The following is a 13,186-nucleotide window of genomic DNA, read 5'->3' on the forward strand; positions in this document are numbered from 1 at the left end:
CAAAATGATGTGATATTTATGACAAAATTCTACCATCCTTTTCGATTTGAAAGCTATTGCATTCTCGACGATTAATTTGTTTGGATAACCAAAGTGAGACAAGATGTTATTTTCGAGAAATGAAATGATTACCGTGTCTGTAGCTTGTCTAGTAGGAGCTACCTCAATCCATTTTGTGAAATAGTCTGTCGCTGTAAGGATCTATCTATGCTGTCCAGAAGAGGCGGGATGAATTTCCCCAATGAAATGCAACCCCCACTGCTGGAAGGGAGCGCTCACCTCAATAGGCTTAAGTGGCAAAGGCTATAATTTCTGTTTTCCTTCGAAAATCTGACATTTATGACAGCGCTTGACCATCTTATACACATCAACAAACAAAGTAGGCCAGTAGTACCCTGCTCTCAAAATTTTGTTCACTGTTGACTTCCAAAAAAGGTGACCACCACACTCTCCTCCGTGGAAATCCTCCATGACTTTCTTTGCCTCCTCTTCCACCAAACAATTTAACAAAATGCCACCGGGATCTTTCCAATACAGTGCAGAATTCAAAATAAAAAACTTGGCAGCCTTCAAATTGAGTGTTCTCACTTTGTTTCTAGTCATGTCGGGCGGTGGTGATAGATTTTTCAGCACATATATTATATCTGAATACCATGGGGACAAAGAAAACATTTCGGATACCTGAACGGATGATATTTCCTCATTCTCATCGGACATGGCAGTGATCAGATTTATGTCCAAGGCATGCAAGTTTGTTTCATCCATTAGCTTCGCCAACCCTTGTCCTTTGACCAACTTTGTGGGCTTTATTTCCACATCATATTCCAGCAAGGCTGCAATCCATTTGCCTCTTCTCCCTTCCGGATCAGTCTGCACTAAAACATCCTTTACAGCAGTATTAGGAACATAGGCCAGAATGTGAGAATGTAGGATATATACCCGGAAATCCTTCAATGCCTTCACCAATGCCAGGGCTTGCTTCAAAATGATGTTTTACATTAAAGCTACATCCCTTATAGCCCTGCTGAAGAATGCAATGGGTCTTTCATGATCATCTCTCTTCTGCAATAATATCGCTGCCGTAGTGTGCTCAGAAGCAAATGAAAACAATATGAAATCCTTAGTGTAGTTTGAGCTAACTAGAACTGGAGCTGAAGAAAGGGCCAATTTGACCAAGTTGAAAGATTTTACAACCTCCTCTGTCCATTTCACTTGGCTGTCCTTCTTAATCATGTTGGTCATTTCTCTTAAGTGTTCTACAAGATTAGGCACAAAGCGACGCAGAAATTTCATCTTACCATTGAATGATTGTATCTCCTTTTTGTTCCTAGGTAGATCGATTTGCTGAATTTCTTGCACATGTGCTGGGTCTATATGAATGCCATCCTTTGAAATGATGTGCCCAAGTAATTTTCCCTCCTCCATGGCGAACAAGCTCTTTTTAGGATTCAGCGATAGACCATATTTCCTGCACTTTTGAAAGACAATTTTTAGGTGATGCATATGCTCTTCATCAGATTTTGAAAATACCGTCAAATCATCCAGGTACACCACCAAAAACACATCCTTCTCATTTGCAAAAGCCAAGTCCATTGCCCGCTGAAATGTGGCACCTGCATTCTTTAAACCGAAGGGCATTTTGGCGTAGTGAAAGGTTCCCCATGGAGTGGTGAATGCTGTCTTGTCTCTATCATCTTCATGGACAGAAATTTGGTTATATCCGGAATAACCATCAAGCAGTGACATACGAGATGCCCCCACTACTCGCTGAAGTATATGGTCCATCTTGGGTAGTGGATAGTTGTCCTTCAATGAGACTTTATTTAGATTTCTGAAATCAATGCATAGGCGGATCTCACCGGTCTTCTTGCGTACAGGCACTAAGTTAGATATCCAATCTGAAAATCTGATGGGCACAATGATACCTGACTTGTACAACCTGTTTACCTCCTTTTTAATAGATGGCAGCAACATTGGATTTATCCTTCTCAGCTTCTGTCTAAATGGTTTTTGATTGGGCTTGATGGGTATTGTGTGCTGAATAATATTTGTATCATAGGTATTTAAATCAGAATAGTCCCAAGCAAACACATCTACAAATGAAGCCATCAAACTGATGTATTTGTCCTTGATCTTTGGCGGTAATGCTTTGGACAATTTTACCAACTTTGGATTGGTAGTTGTATCGATGTTGACTTCTTCTACACCCTTCTCTGTTGGCTGCAATGTTGGCTTGTGGGCTACATCATCCTGATCAAAAAGTTCCTCTAGAGGTATCAAGCCTTTAGGGATGATGTTATTCTTCAGCTGCAATACGTCCATTTCATTGATCTGCACTTTATCTATACCATTCCCTTTGCCCTCATCATTTTCTAATCAATTGAGGTTTCTTTCAACTTGCCTTTGTTTAGCAGAAAATCCTTAATCTCCTCATCATCTTGAAACACTTGCAAATGTCGCTGATTGTCTGGAATGGTTGGACGATGCTTGACATGGATTTCAAATTTATTGCTGGAGTTCATGGGGATCTTCAAACTGCTTGCTACCTTGGCAAGAGCATCAACAATACTATTTTGTATACGAGGCACACATGTCCAGGTGTATTATGAAAATAACTTCAAGATGTCTAAAACTGCATTATGATAGGCCCACATCCTAGGATGTTTTGCTTGATACTCACCTCTGACCTGTTTTATTACCAATTCAGAGTCGCCATATACCAAAATCCTTTTTGCATGCAACTTTCTAAGAATCTTCAGGCCAGCAATCAGAGCTTCAGACTCGGCTTCATTGTTTGAACACTCAATGGCCAGCTTGTAAGAGCAAACCCTCATACTGCTAGGCACTTTGTTTGGGGCGGAGAAAGGACTGCGTACCCAAATTCCAATTCCAACGCCATCATTTCCTACTGCTCCATCGAAATCGATGGTCCACAAGCCTTCTTCCTCCTCTTGTAAGTGCTGGAAATTTGTTTGTCGTGCCTTGTCTGCTTGGTGTCCATTATTTTCAGCTGATTGCCCAACATTTTCCTGCTTCTCTTATCTTTCTTTCTTCAAAATTTCTCTGAAATTTTCTGTTATTTCCGGAATGTCATCTACTTCTACTATCTAACTATCTATATCATTTAAACTATCTGAAAACAAAACAAAAGGCTCTAGATCTATATGTACATAGTTAATAGGATGATTTATAGGTTTCTCCTTGTTGATGATCATATATTTAATTTTTTGTTCCCGATATAACTTGCTCATTTGTCCAAACACCGGGATTGTTGCATAGGAGAAATCCAGTTGTAGTGTCCCTTTCAATTTCGCTACCCAAGACCTGGAAAGAAGCATGCCAAACCTTGGAGGAATATCTGCTACCACCACATCCATCAAAACATTTTTCATAGGAAGCTGATCCAAACTCACAACCAAGTCTTTGATGAGTCCTATACATCTTACTCTGCTGGAATCGAATGAATAGAGATCATGATATTGCCAGTTGATGTCTAGACCAAGCTTATCAATGATAGCCTTGGGCATGAGATTGTGAGAAGCTCCGGAATCGAACATGGCATTGTGTAACACAAAATCATGAAATCGTAAACTGATATAGAAGGGTGGCACATCACTATCAGGAGACTCACCATTCGATGCTGGTCCAAAAATCATTTCAGGCTGGTCATCTTCTACATTTACGATGTTGGACATTGGGTCCAAATTTAACATTTTAGAAATTTGTCCTCTATAACTGTTGTTCTTCATTATTTCAGCCAAGGGGATGGATACCTTTAACTTATAAATCTCATTCTCTAAGCTAAAAGCGGGAGTCTTTTCTACCTCTTTGACTGGGATCTCTTTCCTTTCCTTTTCCTTTGATGTAGCTTGCTGCTGTGATTGTTCTGCTGATTTTGATTTGCTGCTCTCCGGACCAACCGCCTCCTTTCCCTTTCTTTGTGTAGCTGATGAATCATTTTTTGCTGTTTCAACCTCCTTCTTTTTCTGAATTGGTTTGGTCGGCACATCTCTGTTTCTAAGTGAATATCACTGCTGTTGTGTGGACAAAGAATTCATATATCCCCTTTGATATTCTTCTGATTCTTCTTCCAACACAGTGTCGCTAGCTAGAATAAAATCAGTGTCTTGGTGTGCAACTAAATTCACTGCGCATTCTTCTTCTTCGGTAATGTAAGTAGGCAGCTCATCTAGAGTAAAGAGGTGGTTTTCTTTGCCTATTACATTCCCGTCCTCATCTGACTCTGGTCCATGCACAAAATTCTGCTACAAAGGTGTTTGTACCGGCTGTTGTGCTGTCTGCTCTTGAGTTCGCTGATCTCTCTGTCTTATTCTATATTGTGGCTGCTATTGGCCACGGAAGTTAGGAATCCTGACTTGTGGCTCTGGCTTATCAAGTTTTATCCTTTCAAGCATCTACTCTACCTTTTTGAGAAGTTGATCCATTGAAGAAGATTCTTCTTTCATAGTGGTTTTCTTCTCTGCTTTCACTCTAGCTCTTTTGGACAACAGATTTGCTTCAACGCTGACCGCAATTTTCTACATGTCTTCCATTGTGGCCAGTTCTCTCTCTCTTAATTGGTACGCCATGTCAGCATCAAAACCATCTGGAAACTTTATCATTGCTAGTCCCACAGGTGGTTTTAGATGATCTGGAATTTCGTTATAGACTGCATTAAATCTAACACAATAGTCTTGGACCGACTCACCAGCGTTTCGTTTGATTTGTTCATATTCGGCCAGAATTTGAAGGGGATTCTTTTTCACTTCCCACCAGTTCAAAAATTGTCTTTTTAGTTCAGCCAAGGTAGTGATACTTGTTGCCGGAAAACCTCTGAACCATTTCCTCACATCACCTTCAAATGTCTGCACAAAGAGCCTCATTGCCACGTTCTCCGCATCGATCTCATGAAGTTCATAGAAGTCTGCCATTTTGTCTACATGTTGCTGAGCAGTAATGTTGTTAGGAGTGACATCAAAAAATGGGATTTTACTTTGATAATCCATTGGCATATCATCTAGAACTTGGGGTAGAACAAGGGGTGCGAAACAGGTAGCCATCATTCTTGGTGGATTTGGCCTTGGAGGTGTTGGTGGAGTGTGCACAGTTTGCAAGGGGCTTGCAATTGGAGTTTGGGGGTGTGTTACAATGTAATTATCAATTAACCTATTAACTCTTTCTGTTTCGAGGTCTACAAGAAATTTCGGATTGGGGATAGTATAATCAACAACCCTTTCGGATTTAGACTCAAACAATGATATCTCAAACCGTTCGTCAAACTCAAGCTCTTCAAAATACTCAAAAATGTCGGGACATGAATGGGATTTAAACACGCGAGTTATGGTGCTTTCTTGACGAAGGAGCCTTGGGATCAAATTGGGGTTTTCGTAAATATGAGGAGGATCTGGGTCCGGATTGGCTCTGGTATATCGTCTCGAAGCCAGCATGCTATTGAGAAAAATCACATGACACAACCAACTTACTCAGCCTTTCCAATCCTAAGCTCATCATCCGGAAGCTTAGAATTATTATGAAACAAGGGGATTTGATTTCAGCTTCTTCCCCAGTATGGTCACCACTATGTTAGCACCTAAATCTGCCTTAGGCTGAAGGAAGGAAAAAATTAGGGTAACCACAAACCACGCTCAGTCTAGTAGCCAGCCCTACCAGAGTAGGAGAGGGCTCTCTCTGAGTCACGCTCAGTGAATAGATGATCGAAAACTATCTGAGATGACTTACAATGCAATATTTACCTTAGGCTAGTAAGTGAATAGGGATTCTAGAAACAATTTTCATAAATGACTGAGCTTCTGGGATGTTATGGGACCGGCGCTCAACAAAGAACAGAGAATTTAATACAAAGGCACATATTATTCTGTGAGGCAAGGTAGGCGGAAAATGTAACAATTTAGTTTGAGGTTCCGCGTAATGAATAGATTACTGAAGAAAGTGAAAAGGGCATAGTGACATGAATCCTTTTCAACAGAAGAATAACACTGAACATGAAATTTTCCCATAGGCAAAGCAATAAAAATTGAATTCTACCTAATCTTACTCAGAAAACTTCACTAGAAATGAACATGAATTGAATTGTGAAACATAACGAAATACATATGAAAAAATAAGAGACACATTTGCTACACTCACAACCAGAAGAATCTAATGAAACAGAGCCACTGCCTTTCATTAATTCTCTATCAAAAATACACAGTGAAGAAACAAAGCTTCTTTCCCACAGTCTCCCAGAAGTTACAATCCAACCAACCCTTTGCAAATAACTTGCATACAATATATAGAATGTGTGAGGAAGGGATAGAATGCCCAAGGGTTGGGGAGTTACTCGAATCATTAAAAAATGGAGATGGAGAGCCAGTTATCAGCTACAGGTGCAGCGCTACAAACATGACATTTGTCTTGGGGTGACCGTTTGCCTTCCTTCGCCACTTGGATAGAAGCCAATCTGGAGAAAAAACTCTTTAAATGCCACCTTTGGTGCAAGAAAATTGAAGTTTAGATGAGCGGTCCCACTTGGAGAAGTCGCGAACCAAAATTTCGCGAAACCGAAGCAAATTGGCAATCTTTTCCTCTGTGCGCCACACCATTTTTTTTGTTTGTCGTGCTACGTTGGGGCCTACTTTGGGGCACTTTCGAGTGTAAAAAATGTGCCCAAGTGGGCTTGCTAGAAATCTTGTCCTGTCTACTTCCTAACCCAACTGGAATTTTCAAATTTGGTGCTCATTTGCCCCTCCAAATATCCATTCTCCCAAGACTACTTTCTGTGTGTCAAAAAAGTGGCAGAGAGGCCATTTTTGGGTGTTTTTTGACCTTTAGGAGACCCGGATCTTGCCCGAATCTCTTGCCCGGACACCAGTAGTCATAATTTTCCATACTGAATCCAAATATGCAAGCCATTCCTCATTTGGAGCTCTATAATTTTAGTGTCGCGCCTGTGGCGCGGCGCACAGGGAGAAAATCCTTGTTTTTTACCCAAAAAATTACCAAGTGACCAAAATTTCCCCAAATTTTTTGAAATTTGGGCTAGAGGATCCCTATGGGGTGTTATGATGGGCGAAGGAAGCCTCAGCCAAGATTTGAAGCTGATCTTGCTCTTTTGCCCTTTCTGTTGCTTTCCTCAATTTTGCCTTCAAGTTCCTTATCCGGGCCTGTGCACTCATGTTTCACACCCTGTAACGAAAAGCCATATGTCTCAGTAGAGTAAGGTCCTGGTAGGCTTTTTCCAGCAGCCTCTCCAAATGCATGTTGACCCTCTCAAGGTTGGCCTCCCGATCCTCATTGATTGCTTGCTCCAATTATGTGAGCGCAACCCTTCTTCTTTGAGTAGCTTAGCGATGCTCACGAATGTTTTGCAGCTCCATGATCATCTGTTGGTCCTCAAGCTGTTTGTTTCTCTACTCCAGGTACTTCATGTTCCACTTGGCCCTCTCCAAGTCAAGGGATAAGGACTCAATCACTGACTGCTGCTCCTGGATGATCTCTGTAAGCTCCGCATGTGTTGGTTCGTCATCTGTCTCATCATCCTGGAGGAGAACAAACTCGGTCTCTCGCTCACCTGATGGCCCTTCCTCCTGCACTAGCTCCTTACCCTTACCCTGCTCCTGTGATGATGATGTCAGAAGCGTTTCCACCCCGAGTGGAGATAACACTCGCTTTGCTGCTGCAAATAAGGGTCTACTGCCTCTCTGATAGGTGATGTATACTGGCATAATAGCAGTCTCATGTTGCTCATACTGATGATATGGGCCCCCTTATCTCATGCTATACCTCTGAAACCAGCTGTGGAGCACTGAAGAAGTCACGGGAGATAAAGTCCTCCCAAGAAATACCCTGCAATCCCAACTGATGGTCCACCAAAATCCGGATAAGGGAAAAGTGATACACACTATTGAGCTGCTGTCGAGGGGTCTTGTGCTGCATGAAATTTCTCATCCTCTCTATGTTCCCGTAGATGAAAAATGGTAGGTTCATCATCCACACCCTGGTAAAGTGCATGAGCATCCTGATGTGATAGGCATAAAGGCGAGAAAACCTCCCCTCGCAACTAAAGTACTTCAAGATCAATTTCATGAGTGGGGCATACTCATCTTTCAAAAATATGAATGGAAAAACTCTCGTGAGGTGGCTCAAACAGTTGTCCTTGATGTAAGGCTCATAATGATGCCTCTCCACCTTCTTCTTCTTATGCCACTGCTCTCCAATGTTTGGTATGCCTGTTGCCAGTGATATGGTTTCGGGTGTCAATGTGAAAGTGACCCCAACCAAGATAGACTGTCCTCCATGTAGGTGAAGTGCAAAAAGACGGGCCAACTCATGATGAACTCTGATATTTTCCACCCTCTAACAAAATTCAAAACATGCTAAGTGCTGGAAACAAGACATAGCAAGAGGGCATGCCTACAACTCGGTGAGGGTGTTTGGCTCATCTCTAAGATGTTTGCCACTCTGGTGATTTCTCCCGTGGGCCCTTTCTCCTGAATTTGTATTACTGTGGGTCTCCTCCTCATATTCTGATGAAACTTCGAATGCCATTACTACTGTTTTTACCCTGAGTTTTATGCTGCCCTTTGATTCCAATGAAGCTGGTAGTTGCTCCGACAATCTGCCACCAAGGGGACAATAAAACAGGGAGTATTAGGAGGGGAATGATGTAATGGGAATAGGGGTTAAAGGGAGAGATTTGTCATGGATTTGGGAGTAGTTTGGGTATAGTATTGATGGTGTAGGGTTTGTGTTGTCTACAAGGTGGGTTTCGGTTTTTTGAGCAATAGGAAGGGGGGAAAGGGAGTATGATTTTTTGGTAGGGTTAGGGTAGTGATTATAGGGACAATAGCATAGGGGAATGAGTAATGGGGTAGGGTAGGAATCACCTTGGCAACATTGTCACTGTAACACAAACCCTAGGATCATGTTTTCTTTGTGTCTTCTTTTGTTGGCTTTATAAACAATTTTGCATTTGATTTATAATCCTAAAACCATGCTATTCCTTTCAACTCTGATGCAAGAGTGGAGGTAGGTTGCCTACCTTTCAAATTTGATGAGCATCCACAAAAATTTTCGGCAAATTAGTTGGTTTCTGGGCTTTATATCCCTGTGCGCCGCACGCTCTGAGTGCGCCGCGCCAGTGGCGGATTTACACAGTGGACGTGATTTGTGTGCGCCGCGCCCAATCAGTGTGCCGCACTCCTTTGTGTGTGCACCGCACGCTCTGAGATTACCCTAAATTGCTCCAAATTGCTTCACTTTTCAACCTTTCGACCTTGCACCTTTCTTACGCTGCCTTGCTTGCACAATGAGCTTGTCTTCTGGTGATTTTGTGTTGACCCAATAGTGGAGGGGGAGAGGATTTGGTAGTGACTTAGGGCAAGGGGTTTTAGGAAATATGATCAAGGGGAGATGGGAAGAATGATAGGTGAGGGGAAAAAGGTGAGTGGAGTGGAACCTTGGCACTAACAACACATTTTAGCAACCCTAGCCATCATTTTCTTGGTGATTTTTTATGGTTGACCTTATGCATCTTGGTGACCTTCAAACATCTCTATAAACACCATATCATTGATAAAATTTGATGAACAGGTGATGTTGTAAGGCTTACCTCTCGATTTGATAGCCTTCACCAAAATTTGGAGTGGTTTGGCAATGTTTCTCAGCCCCTGGTCTGTGTGCACCGCGCGCAATTCCCAGTGCGCGACGCGCTAGGTATGCATCATGCCCTTAGAAAATTTGAACTGTGGGTAGGCTGCATGTCCGCCGCGCCCTCTGTGTGCGCCGCGCTCCTGGGTATGTGCGTCGCGCCCTCTAAAACCAACTCCCACTTACTCAAACGCTCATGATTTCACCATCACACCTTTGCAATGTCTCTCCAAGGCTTGTAAAAGCACAATTCCCTTGATTTGGATAAAAACATGGATATATAGCCTTGGAAGAGATGGGTTTAATTTTTGATTCCTTGAAAACCCATTTTTCTAATGTTGTGTTTTGCACTTTTTCACTGACTTTAAAACACACTGATATTCACTTTCTCTTTGAAATTTTGGCTCAAATGATGAAATTTTCGACACATCTTTGCAGGGACTATATGACAAGGCATTTGGCCACGGAAACCATGACTGCATCTGAAAAAGTCAACTGGCAATTTTTTGGAAAATTTTGTCATAAATGACCTTGTTTGACTTTTCTTCAAAATAGAGTTTTGAAGAAGAGTTGAAGTCTATCCATGTGATGATGAAGCTCTCTGAACCATAGCTGTGTAAGGGCCTCCCTCTAGCCTGCATGGCTTTACTAGACATGTTTCAAAGACCAAATTGATGAATTCCTAGACCCAAACATAGAAAATGACTGTATCCTGTAAAGGACCAGACCTTGACTGTCATGGACTTTGGTGATTATTGGCAAAATGCCTGAGCCAATAGGAGCCAGAAATGAGTGGAAATCATTAGCATGACTTTCTCCGTCAGATCATGGCATGGCCCTAGCGAAATTCAGCTGAGTGAATGGAGCAGGACACCTAAAATTGAAATGCACAAAGAGTTTTGATCTTTGACGAAGGGCTGACCAGACCGATTCTAACAGTGTGTGCAGATATTGGACTAGTGCGATCAGTGGCACACCCACAGGCACCAGATGACGTGCTAGCAGGAGAGGCTGTAGGGAGGGCTACCCTTCGGGATCTAGACATATCAGAGACCCTGGTAGTATTGCAGGATCAGATCGAGGGCCTCACTCTCAACATTCGGGATGTTAGGACTGATGAGTTACCTTTGAGGTTATAGTGCCATACTACTGGCATACCGAGTCGGTTGACTAGGCTCCTGCACATGATAGAACAGGTTGTGACATGTTATCACCAACATCACTAGTCTAGGATGTTTTTTCTGTCATTCATTTTGAGTTTCTTGGTCAGATGACCAATTTTGTCTTGGACACAAAATATTCTGTAAAAACTATAAAAAGATATCTATTTTTTGTTTTTGGAGTTTTATTTTGGCTAAGTGATGAAATCCTGATGCAAATATTGATGTGAAATTCTTTCTTTACAAATGCTACAAATTTTTTTTTAACACATAGTTCGCTAATGAATCAGTCAATGTGTTCAAGTTTTTGGAAATGTGTTGATATTGAAAGGAATCAAAATGTCTTTCCAAAATCTTAACTCTTAGGAACATGCGATAAATAGTTGGGTTCCAAACGGAATAAATGCTAGTAAGCTGTAGAATGACGAGTTGTGAATCTAGCCTGACAACGAGTTGGCATATGCCATGTGAAACATCATTGAAGAGAAGTTCAATCAACACACTATACTCAGCAATGTTTTTCATCGATCGACCAATACATACCCCCCCGCAACTCACTAACTCGCTGCTTGGAGCGAAAATGGCCTAGGTCGTAGAAGATAGATTCTGCATACTACGACTAGCTCCGTCGGCGTACCCAATGAATGGTTCCAAAAAGTTTGACATCTGCAATAGATGTGAAGTGGATTACCTCACCAAAATGACAACTGTAAAAGAAAACACTCAAAAATTCAATAAAAGCATATGTACAATGAGCTTACTACACTTAATCAAGCATAGTAACGTCTAAGATACAACCCGTTTCAGGGTTGCAACAGTGGAATCCCATCATAATCGACTAGCTCGTAGGTTTCTTTTGTCAATACTCGTTTAACAATGTAGGGGTCCATCCATAATGGTTCAAATTTTCCTACTCCTAATTTGTCAGAGTCTCGATCGTAAAGCAATACCAGGTCACCTTCTGAGAAGACACGAGGCTTGACATTTTTGTTGTATTGCACCTTGACGCGTTTCTTATGTGCTTCGTTAGCCAACACGACATCACGATGGGTTTCATCCAAATGGATTAGTTTCAAGAAACGAGCCTCTTCTTCAGAAGTTTTGGGAAGCAGATCAATTGTAATGTTGAGGAATGAGATTTCAAACTGAATTGGTAAGACTACTTCCAGACCATACACCAACTGAAAGGGCATAAATCCGGTTGCATTTCTCATCGAAGTCCTATATGCCCACAGAGTTGAGTATAGGATTAAATGCCAATTCTGTTTGTGGACTACAATCATTCTCTGCAGCATGTGCTTAAGGACTTTGTTTTTGGGAAATCTAGTGTCATGTCAAACGACTAGCCCTCTAGGTTTGGCAGCTACCCTAGAAACAACAGTTTAAAGAAATTCAAAGATTTCCTCTATGTGTAATAGATAAGAGAAAAATAATGGAACCAACCTGGAACTTCCTCTAAATCCCTTGCTTGATCTCTCTCCCCCTTGATAGAGCTTGCAACTCCTCCCCGTACTTAACCCACTTGGAGAGTATCTGCACAAGTACAACAAAAAAGAACCATCAAAGCATCGTGATCTATTACAACATAAAAATTACAGAATCAGATATAGAATGAACAAATGAGAGCATTCACAAATGATAACATTCACAATTACACAATCATATGGTAGAAAACTTGAAGAAATTTATTAATAGAAGGGAGAATTACAACCCAGTTGTCTGATACAGCATCATCCTCCCAGCTTCAATCCCTCTTCACCTCATGAAATAGCACGATCACACCAACAATACAGTGCTCTTTCCTCAATTACAAACTATGAGCACTTCCTTGCGATTCAAAATATTCCAGCCTCTAGATCTCTTAGATGAGGGATCCATTTATAGATGTGTGCAAGGGTGTGAGTCATCTCTCGGGTTTTGATTAGTGTCATTTCACTTGTTACAGTTGGTTCCACTTAGATATTTCTTGGATCTCTTACTCATCCCTGGGCGAATTCAGAGAGGCAAGTGGCATAGGAGAAGTTTCTAGAAGATTCCATGAGCAACCACCTAGCAAACTATCTCGGACATTTGTCCATACTTGCCCATCACATCCTATAGAAGGCCCAAATAGTATGCATCATACCCTGGAAGTGTACCACTCAGTATGCATCGCACTTTGCTAGTGGAGCAGTCAGTATGGTTCAGTTTAGGCCATTTCTGGATGGTTTCTCAGGTGGAACTTTTGGGGAATGATGTAATCATATGACTAAGCTTTTTTAGGGTATGAAATAACTCTTTTAGGGGTAGATGAGCCATAGTTTATCAACATATAAGTTTGGGGTTGATGTGCCCAAATATGTCTATAACAGTTGTAGACTGGATTCTTTGAAATACTG

The sequence above is a fragment of the Pinus tabuliformis genome, chromosome 7 (assembly GCF_031772625.1).
Source record: "Pinus tabuliformis cultivar Carrire ecotype Pingquan chromosome 7, CPIR1, whole genome shotgun sequence".
Classification (NCBI taxonomy): domain Eukaryota; kingdom Viridiplantae; phylum Streptophyta; class Pinopsida; order Pinales; family Pinaceae; genus Pinus; species Pinus tabuliformis.